The 10,471-nt window shown below is 40.9% G+C and overlaps 1 pseudogene; it reads left to right on the top strand.

The window, feature by feature from the left end:
• The first annotated feature begins 10,020 nt into the window (after window positions 1–10,020).
• On the top strand, window positions 10,021–10,133 carry LOC111741636 (annotated as a pseudogene).
• The last annotated feature ends 338 nt before the right edge of the window (window positions 10,134–10,471 follow it).

Here is a 10,471-nt window from a genome sequence, read left to right as displayed (position 1 = left end):
GGCAGAGTCAGTGCCACTTAAAGATATATTCTTTGCAGAAAGAAGAAACTTCCTCTTACATAATTGCCTGAGCTTTGCTCTCAATTCCTCTGGCTGGCTCTGTCCCTACCCTGTGTTTATATCAGAGCTGAAATTTTTTTCGCCTTTGAGCACTTGTAAAAGATTCTTCCTAGGTTGGGAGTCTTAATGGGTAAATCATAGGGAATGTTTTAGGAGGTTAATTTCATTTGCTTACAAGAACAACACTAATTGCCTTTCAAAGGAAGGAAGGAAGGGAGTGAAAGAAGGAAGGGGAAGGCAAAGGGGATGGGAGGGAAGGGAAGAGAAGGATCTTAGGAAAAATTTAGCTTAGGGACTATATCAGAGGCTATTTGTCCATTAACATTAGTTCTCTCCATATTTAATAATGCAAGTCCCATGCTGGGCCTGGGCACAGCCTCTCAGCTGAAGACTACATTTCCCAGCCTCCCTTGCAGCTTGGCATGGCCATATGATCAAGTCGTAGCCAAAGGGATGTGAGCAGAAGGACGTGTGTCATTTTCAGATCACTCTCCTGGCTCTTTTCCTCATTCCTGCTGACTGCAGCTGTCGTAGCTGCCTTGCCACCAGTCCTGGCCTGCTAACCTCTGGACTGTTACATAAGAAAAGAAACTTCGAACCTGTTCCCATCACTATGTTTTAGGATCTCTCTGTATTAATACTCTAGCTTGTACCCTAACAAGAGCTCAGGGCTTTCATCTTAGAGTACGTAGCAAAGCGTATACCTAAAGTGATTTACTAAGTCTTTGTTCAAGTAAGTTTTAGTGTAATGTCAATTAATTTACTAATCAGCTAATATTTCTCAGTATGTGCTCTATTCAAAGCACTCTACTTGGCACTATTAATATATATGACATTATCCAGCCCTCAAGAAATTTATCATCTAGCCGTGAAGACCAGACAGACACAAAAATACCACAGAGCAGCACTGTGCATTGTTAATCACACGAATGGCTTCAATAATGAGCACATAGCCACACTTCTTCCACTTTCTTCCTGACCTGAGGGTCTTCCAATTTGAAATAAGATTTTATGATGTTTGAATAAGTTTTCCCTTTCCCAGATTACTTCATTTTCCTCTACCTCAAATTTTCCAATTATGAAATAGTCCCAGTGTAACTATCAATGTCCTCATTCCTTTGACTTTATGACTTGGACTTCTCAACCCCTCCAACATGCCCCCTCCTCTCTGGTCCTAAGGCACACGTAAGGGAGTCCAGACCATTGCACAGTATTTTGTTTTTAAGTCATGCACTATTGATGTTGGAAATAATCACTCAGCACCTCTCTTCTTATCACCCAAATAGCAAACCTTACATTGCTCTATTGACTACTGCTGTGCCTCATGCTGAATGACTGCTTTCCAGGAGCCAGAGAAAAGTGGCTATGCAAATTGGCCTGGATGCCCAGGCACCAAAGCCAGAAAAGGAAAAAAGGTAAGCAGGCTTGAACAAAATCAGGAGATGGACTGATGAAATAAGAAGGAATATAGATTGGTTCTCATTACATGCCATTGGAAAGTAAATCTAGAGCTGTTTGGTTTTTTTTTTAACTAATCAAATCGTTTCCTTGTTCATCAAAGATGAGAGTAATATATGTCTACAATATTGACCAAAATTAAATAGAACACAGATATGAAATGGAGTTTTATCCATTACTTTGGATTAATTACATCTCCAAGCTAGTTATATGGGAGAACTGGTGCAATTTCTAAATGTTAGGTGAATTTGACAGCAATCTCCATTTAGCTATGAGGGGAACCATTTGTGATACAGAAAGGAGAGAAGTTGTTTTGTGTTAGAGCTACTCACTATTTACTTCATATCTAATTTATCAGATGACATTATTTTCATGTGTAAAAAAGAGGTAACAATGCAGGATTTCTTTGAAAGTTACTGGTAAGTAAAAGTGTCTAGCACACTGTCTGACCCAGAGGAATTAATCATTAGTTGTTAGCTCAGTCAGAAATGAACATTTAAAAATGCTAACATTTGTTCCAAAATGAAAATAAGAACCTAGAGTGACATGGAAGGAAAGCTGCCAGAATATGATATGTAAAAACCAGGAAAATGATTCCTGGGAGGAAACCTATATCCTCTGAAAAGGAACGATTTCAGAAAACATAAGAAAACTGGCAAAGACTCAGCATGAAGTGACAGAGAAATGTGTAGGAATGTTCTGAAACCAGAGGGGATCTCCAAGGACATGAACCCAGGAACGAAAAAGAATAATTCATTGAGTTCTCCTACAAGCAGAACATGGGGTAGTTCTAGCCTAACAGAGACTCGAAGGATGCATATGGATTATTTTCAACTGAAAATGAGGGAAGGGCCTTGTGGAGCTTCCCCTGGGGTCAAGGTTGGAGAAAAGCGAAAGGAATACCTATGAAGAAGAACTAGAAAGAAATGTAAAAGCTTGAGATAAATTGCATAAATATATATATATAAGATTCTATATTTCTGTAATTTGCCAAACTGTTGGAGAGTTGACCTCATGAGACATCCATGTATTGTATAAAATCACTTTGGATGCTGAAAGCATGTGTGATGTTTCAGAGATGCCAGCTTTCGAGTAGGTTTTGGGGGATGCTGGAGGCTGTAACCTACATTGTATGAGGAGAGAAATGAACTATAATTCCAAGGACGCAATGGTGGGGCCCTGGGAGCCTGCATGTCTCACCCCTTCTCCAGTAACGCTCCAGACTCTGCTCTCTGGGCCCACCCTGAGCCTGCAATGTCATTTGATCTGTACCTTTTTTTCTAACAGAGTAAAGGATTTCACCAGTGCTCCCCTCAGCTGTAAACAGCAGTTATGTCATAGCAGAAACATCCACCTCTCTGGCTAGTAGGTAAACAGCCCACAAGAACAGAAGTGACTCCTGCAACGGACTTAAGAGATCCTGATAAGTAGAGTGGAAGAATGGGAAATCCTACCCTGAACCCCCTACTTCAAGGTCACAGCCAGGTTCATGATCAGGCGTGGTTCTGCTTTGCTTTCTCTCAAGAAGTAGGCAGGACTTCTACACTGTCCACCCTTGCCAGCCTCCAGCTTGTGAGCAGAGCTGAGGGCACCTTCCCCTTGCCCATGCCTTGGGGGCAGGGAAGGGCAAGGAAACTTTCAGAACACTGAAGCATGATAAATGATCCCCCCTCCCCCCACAGACTCTAATTGGATACACCCGCCCTTCGCTTTCATGTGCCTTCAATCCTACCCCCTACCCAGGACCCCAGTCCTCGCTGAGCCAGTCCCTAAGTCCTACACTCCAGTGGAGGAGAAGAGATAGAGAGAGAAGACAGCACCGCTGCCAGCAACCTAAAACAAACCCAGGCAGAACTGTGATTTGACTCACATGGGGCGTCCAGATGGTTCTTTTTCTACCTAGGAATGTACTTCCCTCAGATAGCCCCAAGCTCCAAGGCAATAAGAGGGCCTGTTGCCGATTTCAGCACTACCGAAAAGCCACAGTGCACCCTGCTTCTCTAAACCCTTAAAAAGCTCGGAGCCATTTATTTTCCTTTGCTTAACCTCCCCTTTTTGCCACAAGACAGTGTGAAGCCTAGAAATCTTTACTCAGCAAAAGACAAAACACAGAGGATGAAGCCGGCACAAAATGTTTTCTCCAGCAAGCTGCCTGGGGAGCCAGGCCTTGACTTTGACATGTGCTGGAGGTGTGGTGTCCAAAGTAAACCTTTGAACTATTTTTTTGGAACCTCCAAAAAGACCCTGCACATCAAAGGGGATCTGATCCCTGCTCTGTGCATTGCAGGCATCGTTAAGCATTTTGCATGAATCAACCACCTTCTGAAAAAGAAAGGAAGCCCAAACTCAAAGCACATTGCCAGTCTGTGGACCCAAATGTGGCCCAAGCACATGCTCACCACATGGCTTCTCCCCCTGGTTCAGTGGAATCAAACCCTACAGACACGCTCCAGGCTCTTCCATCACACAGGGGTAGTCACAGAGCCACTCTCTGCAGCCTTCAGTTCAGGATACAATGGGGTCACTTGTTGAAGCAGCCTCATGCCCCTCACCATGCCCACCTCGAGGGAGCCCACATGAGCTCTGACTCCAGTCACAAGGGGAGCCCTGCTGGGCTGCTCCACTCCAAAAGCCAGCACAGGATACACTTTGGGTCTGAATAGGGAGTCCTATGTGAGTTCCTTGGCATCATGCCCAGAAAGCCACATCTTTTGCAAGCACCAGCATTGGTGGGCACAGCTGAGAATTCCAGTCCCTGAAAGAAGGCAGAACAAGGAGCAGAATCTGAGGCTTGAGATTCTTCTGCCATCTACACTCGTAGAATTAATCCAGTTCCCCACAGGCAGCTATGGTGACCAGCAGGAGATGAGCTGAAACTTCAGAGGCCACAGTTGCCCTAACAGTTCCTAGAAATTGGTTAAGATAATCTCTTCCGACCAGCATGAGGAGGAAAGCATTTTCAGACCCTCACCTACCAGCTGTGCTATCTGCGGACCCACAACTGAAGCCATCATTTGAGGGCGGCAGGGAGTGGCCCTGAGAGACTACTTATGTCCTCTCTAGCCCTTCACAACATCAACCCACTAAGAACCTTCAAAGCACTAGGAAGATATCCACTGACCCTATGATTTCACTAGAGGTACATTAAACAGTTTTTAACATAGGATGCTATCACTCTCGGCAATTGTCTTTTTAAAAGCCATTTTCTCTGGCAAACCAAGTTCTGGGTTCAGGAAAAGAAAAAAGGCTCGAAACTGCTAATGCAACCTCATTGGTAAGAGTTTTAATTAGCAGTTTGAAACTGCCCACATTCTGAGTTTTTAATTAATAGGCACAATTTCTGTTGAGTTCTACTTCAATAGGAGCTATATAAAACCAGTGAGTGGGTGACATTATTCCATTCAGAAAAGAACCATAAGAAGAAAAAGAAAGCTGAATTAAGAGGCACATAGAAGACAAATGAACTGTTTCTCTGGGTTATACCTTTATAAACACTGTTACCTATCACTTCTTGCTGGAAGCCCTTTGCTCCATGACCAATCAACCCCTTGAATCATTTTAACACCTTGACACCCTGACTCTTGAGTCCAGACACTAGGAATCCCAACCAGATACCCTCATTCAACAATACTGATGGAGCATGCTATGTGCCAGCACCAGGCAGGTACCAAGAATGCTGAGATGAAAGGGCTGGTTCTCACTGTCCAAGGAATTCATAATCTTATAGAAGATGAAACATAAGAGGAAAACATGCTGTATGACTAGACGATAAACACCTAAAAGCAGAAATGCTGTCTTATTCACTTTTGTATTCCCATGATCCAGACAAGATCTAAACAGAATAGGCAATTATCAAATGTTTGTTGAATAACTACCAGGTGAATAATGGGTACTTCCACATATACTGTAGTGGCACAAAGGAGAGATGATCAGCTCTGCTAGGGTCGGGTAAACCCATGTGACAGTACCTGGTACACTGAGGTAAGGCCATACCAAGAGTTCTCCGTGGCATCTGTTCTAATTGCTCACAACCCAAGCAGACCAGTTGTTAAATATAATGGCCATCATCCACAGGGAGAGAAGTAAAACTCTGGAGCTGGGTCTTAAGGACAAAGTGGGAATTTCCCAAACAGAAAAGCTGGGAGAGACGTTCTAGACAGAAGGAGCAATACAGATGACGGCAAAAAAAAAAAAACCCTGAAATTTACCAAACTAGTTCTGAAGAGGGAGGTTGGACTGACACACAGGGGCCAAATCCTGTAGAGTATTGTCTGTCACACACAGGAGTGCAGCTTTCATCCTGAAGATGATGAGGAGTCATCAGAAGGCTTTAAAAAAAAAGAGGTCTGATGAAACCACTTTGATGAAAAAAGAGACAGATCTGAGAAAAGACACATTTGAAGGGTTTAGAAATGGGCAAGGGGAAAGATGTAAGAGGTTGGAAGTAAGGCATTGGCAGTGGGTTAGAGGGAATATGGGGGCATTTGGAAGGTAAGCTATCCTCAGACAAAATTTAGGAATGTATTAGATGTGAAGGATGATTAAAGAAGAGTTTAAAATAATTTCCAGCTTTCTGGCTTGGTTAACTGGGTGGTAATCTACTAACATGATAAGACACAGAGCCCAGGAAGGTTGGGGCAAGGAAATGATGACTTTTACATGGTAAAAGTTGCTTTTGCCATGACAGATGCAGTGATCCAGTGTGGGTCCTAGACTTCGAGAGCTCAAACAGGAGATCTATTTTAAAGAGTTGGACCCCTACTGGTCTGGGATTTGCATGGCTTTTTTTTTTTTCACAGTCTCATGCAAATACACGCACACACGCACACCAAAGATTTCTGAATGTGTCATCTCCCAATAAGAACATTTCCATGTTTGAGAAAAATCTGATGCTAATCCAGAAGATGCCATGGAAATCGGTGCACAATTAGAAAGTAGCTCTAACACTGACAAGTTAAAATTATGACAAAGCAGACTCCAGAAAAACTTCCAAATAGGGAGAGATGCTCAAACTTCATTTCTCCTATGTGTTCTAGGAGCTCTCATAACCTTAAGGAAACTTGCCCCCTTTAAAGAAGAAAAGAAATAATAACAAAAGAATCTTGCTTAGCACACATCATCAGAGTCTTAGCCTATGTTCAGCTGCTTGATCTGAACTATGAGCAGGCTTCTAACACAGTGTTGGTCCCACCAGACATCTATCTGTTGAATTCTGAACAAGAAATTCTGAACAATCAATACACAGACTTCTTTATTATCTCCTTCCCTTCGGATAGTTTTCCTATACTCTTGGCTTCTCCAAGAGCCAAGCAATTCTTACTGAACCTTCACATCTATTAATCTGCCCCTGAATGAATCTACTCCTACCTGGTATACACTGTAATCTCCCTGTGGAGAATAAAGACCAGCAAAAACCCAAGCCTATGTGGTTGCAGTATAACCTCAGGGATCTTAATGATCAACTTGATCTACCATCAGACCTGCCTGTGAATTAAGTCGGTCCTATTGGTCTCATTTTACTTCCTGAATGGGAGAATAAGCAAATTCTTTGATACAGGAAATTGGCTGTAAGCATTCTGCCTTAGGATAAGTGTTCCCGATGATGGTGGTCAAGAATCCCTGTCATTTAAGAAATGGGTTCTAACCATCTCTGTGAAGAGGGCAGTCTGCATATGTATTACTGAGCCAAGTATTAAACTACCTCCTGTTCTGATAGAGTATGAACCTTAAGGCCTGCCCAGGTGAGCTGCCCGGGAAGAGGCACAGTGAGGGGTTCACAAGATCTTGCATGTTATAAATAGAGTTGATTCTAATTATTCACAGTAGTTATGCTCTGTAAAGTCTTTGTGAGCACTGAATCATTTCTCCTAGGGAAAATCTAGGTTAGGTTCCTGTGAGCCTCTGGTCACAATATTTCCATCAACCAATCAATATATAACTCTGTTTTATGTGTGTTTCTTTTTAAAGACACTTCATTTAATATATATTGTTGATTCATTAACCTTGAACTCACAGCCAACAGCACTATAACTCATGCCTGAACAAAGATTCTCTAACACTTGTATTTAAGACACAGCACATCCTTCTTGTACTTAGGGACACTAGCAGCACTTCAGTGCTATACTTGGGAGACATTTTAAAGAGTGAAATCACAACAAAAAGCACAAAAATGTAAGAAATGTGGCACTATGGAAAGACCATGGAAAGGATACTTGTTCACAGCAGGAGAGCTAGAACCAGAAGGCAGGGCATGGCCTTGTTCAGCCTCAACTGGAAATGTGAGTGCTGGGTGACTCAAATTTTTCACCACACTGTGCATGTCCACAAATGACTGCAAAAGCACTGTAATTATTGATTAGCACTTTCAAATAAATTTTAGCTGGTACATGAATTCGCAAATATGGATTTGTGAATAATGAGGATTGACTGTAAGTTGTACTGTAACTCTTTCCTCCAACCCGACTAGTTATTCTTCAGGGGATCTAGATTAAATGTTTAAACACATAATCATTTAAGGCAGTTCATCTTCAAGGTCATTCCATATCCTTCCTTCCTTCCTTCATTCCTTCCTTCCTTCCTTCCTTCCTTCCTTCCTTCCTTCATTCTTTCCTTCCTTCCTTCCTTCCTTTCTTTCTTCCTAAGTATACTTTTAAAAACAAAAATAAAAATGAATCAATGGCCAACAGGGTGTTAAAAATGCAGTACAGTTATCCCCACTTAACCATGGAGAATACATTTCAAGAACCCCAGTGGATACCTGAAACCATGGATAGTACCAAACTCTATCTATGCTATGTTTTTCCTATCCATACATACCTATAATAAAGTCTAATTTATAAATTAGGCACAGTAAGAGGTTAACAACAGTATCTAATAATAAAGTAGAACAATTATAACAATACACTAATAAAAGTTATATGAATGTGGTCTCTCTCTCACCCTCAAAATATCTTACTATAGTATACTCACCCTTCTTCTTCTTGTCATGATGTGAGATAATAAAATTCCAAAACTGTTCCCGAATCTGTGTAACCATCTTTTACTTTCAGTAAGTGGCTTGGTGTCATTCATTTCATGGGATCCATTACTGAAGCCATCATACAGGCTCAGTGCTTCCTGGAGCAATATGTTGCCATTGATTGGAACACGTTTTCTATTCATGTCTTCTACCCACAACTTTAATGCCTTTTCCATCTTAACTAATTACTTATCATACACTGTGTCCATAAATTTTGCAGTTTACGGTGTGACAGCAAAACTAGCAAGAGTATCTTTTTCCTTCTTTACAATTTCATGAATACATGATTCATTTTTACTGAAGATCTTAGCAACTTCAGTATTTTTTTCTTTCCTTATTGAGAACTTTCACCTTTTCACTTAAAGGAGGCACTTTGCAACTTCTCTTTGGCATATCTGAATTGATGGCATCACTACTCTTACATACTGGAGCCCTTATGAAATAAAATAAGGATTACTTGAACACAAGCACTGAGATACTGCCATAGTTGATCTGATAACCCATCAAGATCCCTACTTAAGAGACTAATTGGTGAGTAGGGTCTACAGCCTGGATACACTGGACAGATTCACATCTTGGACAGAATAACGTGAGATTTAATCCTGCTACTCAGAATAGCGCGCAATTTAGAATTTAATTAATTTACTTCTGGAATTTTTCATTTACTATTTTCAGATCACGGTTGACTCAGGTAACTGAAACCATGAAAAGCAAAATTGTGAATAATGGGAGACTACTGTATATTATAAATGTTTATATTTGACAAATTATGCCTTAATTTACAATACCAATACAATGCAATACAATTGGCATTAATCATAAGATAATTAAAGATTTTAAAAATATTAATTCATGGATCACCATAGTATGGTCTGGCAGAGGAACACTAGTTTTAAGTCATATAATGACATATAATCATCTTTTACTACATCTGGGTACTTCTGTCTGTACCCTCATTTGAAGAGAATTCCAACATCTATATTTTGATGCCCTTTGTGGATATGAGGCTCTAGCAGATGATTTTCCTGATCCTTCCTGTGACATGCTCATAAGTGAATGATGATCAAGGTCTCCTCAAGGAGTTGATCACTCTCTTTCTAGTTTACAATGCAGTTAAAGGAACCTATTATTTTACCTGCTGGGTGAATGGCAACAGAAGCCCTCAGAAGAGGCCAGGACACATTAAAGGAACAGGTTAAGTAAAAGCCTTTTGATCTGTGTGATCTACCAAAGGTCACTTTCTGTCTCCAGGCCTCAGTTTCCTCAACTGTAGTTAGAAGATACTTCAGATCAGAGGTTGGCAAACATTTTCTAGAAAGATCCAGATAGTAAATACTGTAGGCTTCATGGGTCAACAAGTGAAATCAAGGATCTTTGTAGGTACTTATACAACGAGAAAAAAAATTAATTTCCATAATTTTTTCAACTATTTTAAAATGTAAAAAGCATTCTTAGCTCATGGGCTATATAAAACAGGCAGTGGGGTCTACAGCCATGCCATCCTGAACACACCCATCTGATCTCGGAAGCTAAGCAGGGTTGAGCCTGGTTAGTACCTGGATGGAAGACCACCTAGGAAGACCAGGTGCTGTAGGCATAAAAATAGTAACAATTAATTAAATAAATAAGTAAGTAAATAAATAAATAAATAAAACAGGCAGTGGGCTAGATTTGGTCCAAAGGACATAGTTTGCTGACCCCCTTTAGGTTAGATCAGTGCCATGCTACAGACCTTTCTGTGATGATGGAATGTTCTCTATCTGTGCTGTGGCTATCGAACACTTGAAATGTGGCTAGTTGACTTAAGAACTAAATTTTTAGTTTTATTTCATTTCAAGTAATTTAAATTGAAATAAGCACACGTGGCTAGTAGCTAAGCACAGCTTTAGACCTTCTCTCTACTTCCTCAGGCCCTAATATTTTATGGTTCTATAG

Source organism: Pteropus vampyrus, unplaced genomic scaffold, assembly GCF_000151845.1.
Source record: "Pteropus vampyrus isolate Shadow unplaced genomic scaffold, Pvam_2.0 Scaffold80, whole genome shotgun sequence".
Taxonomy (NCBI): domain Eukaryota; kingdom Metazoa; phylum Chordata; class Mammalia; order Chiroptera; family Pteropodidae; genus Pteropus; species Pteropus vampyrus.
Note: the sequence above shows the minus strand (reverse complement) of the source record. Positions and strands in the feature narration are given on the sequence as shown.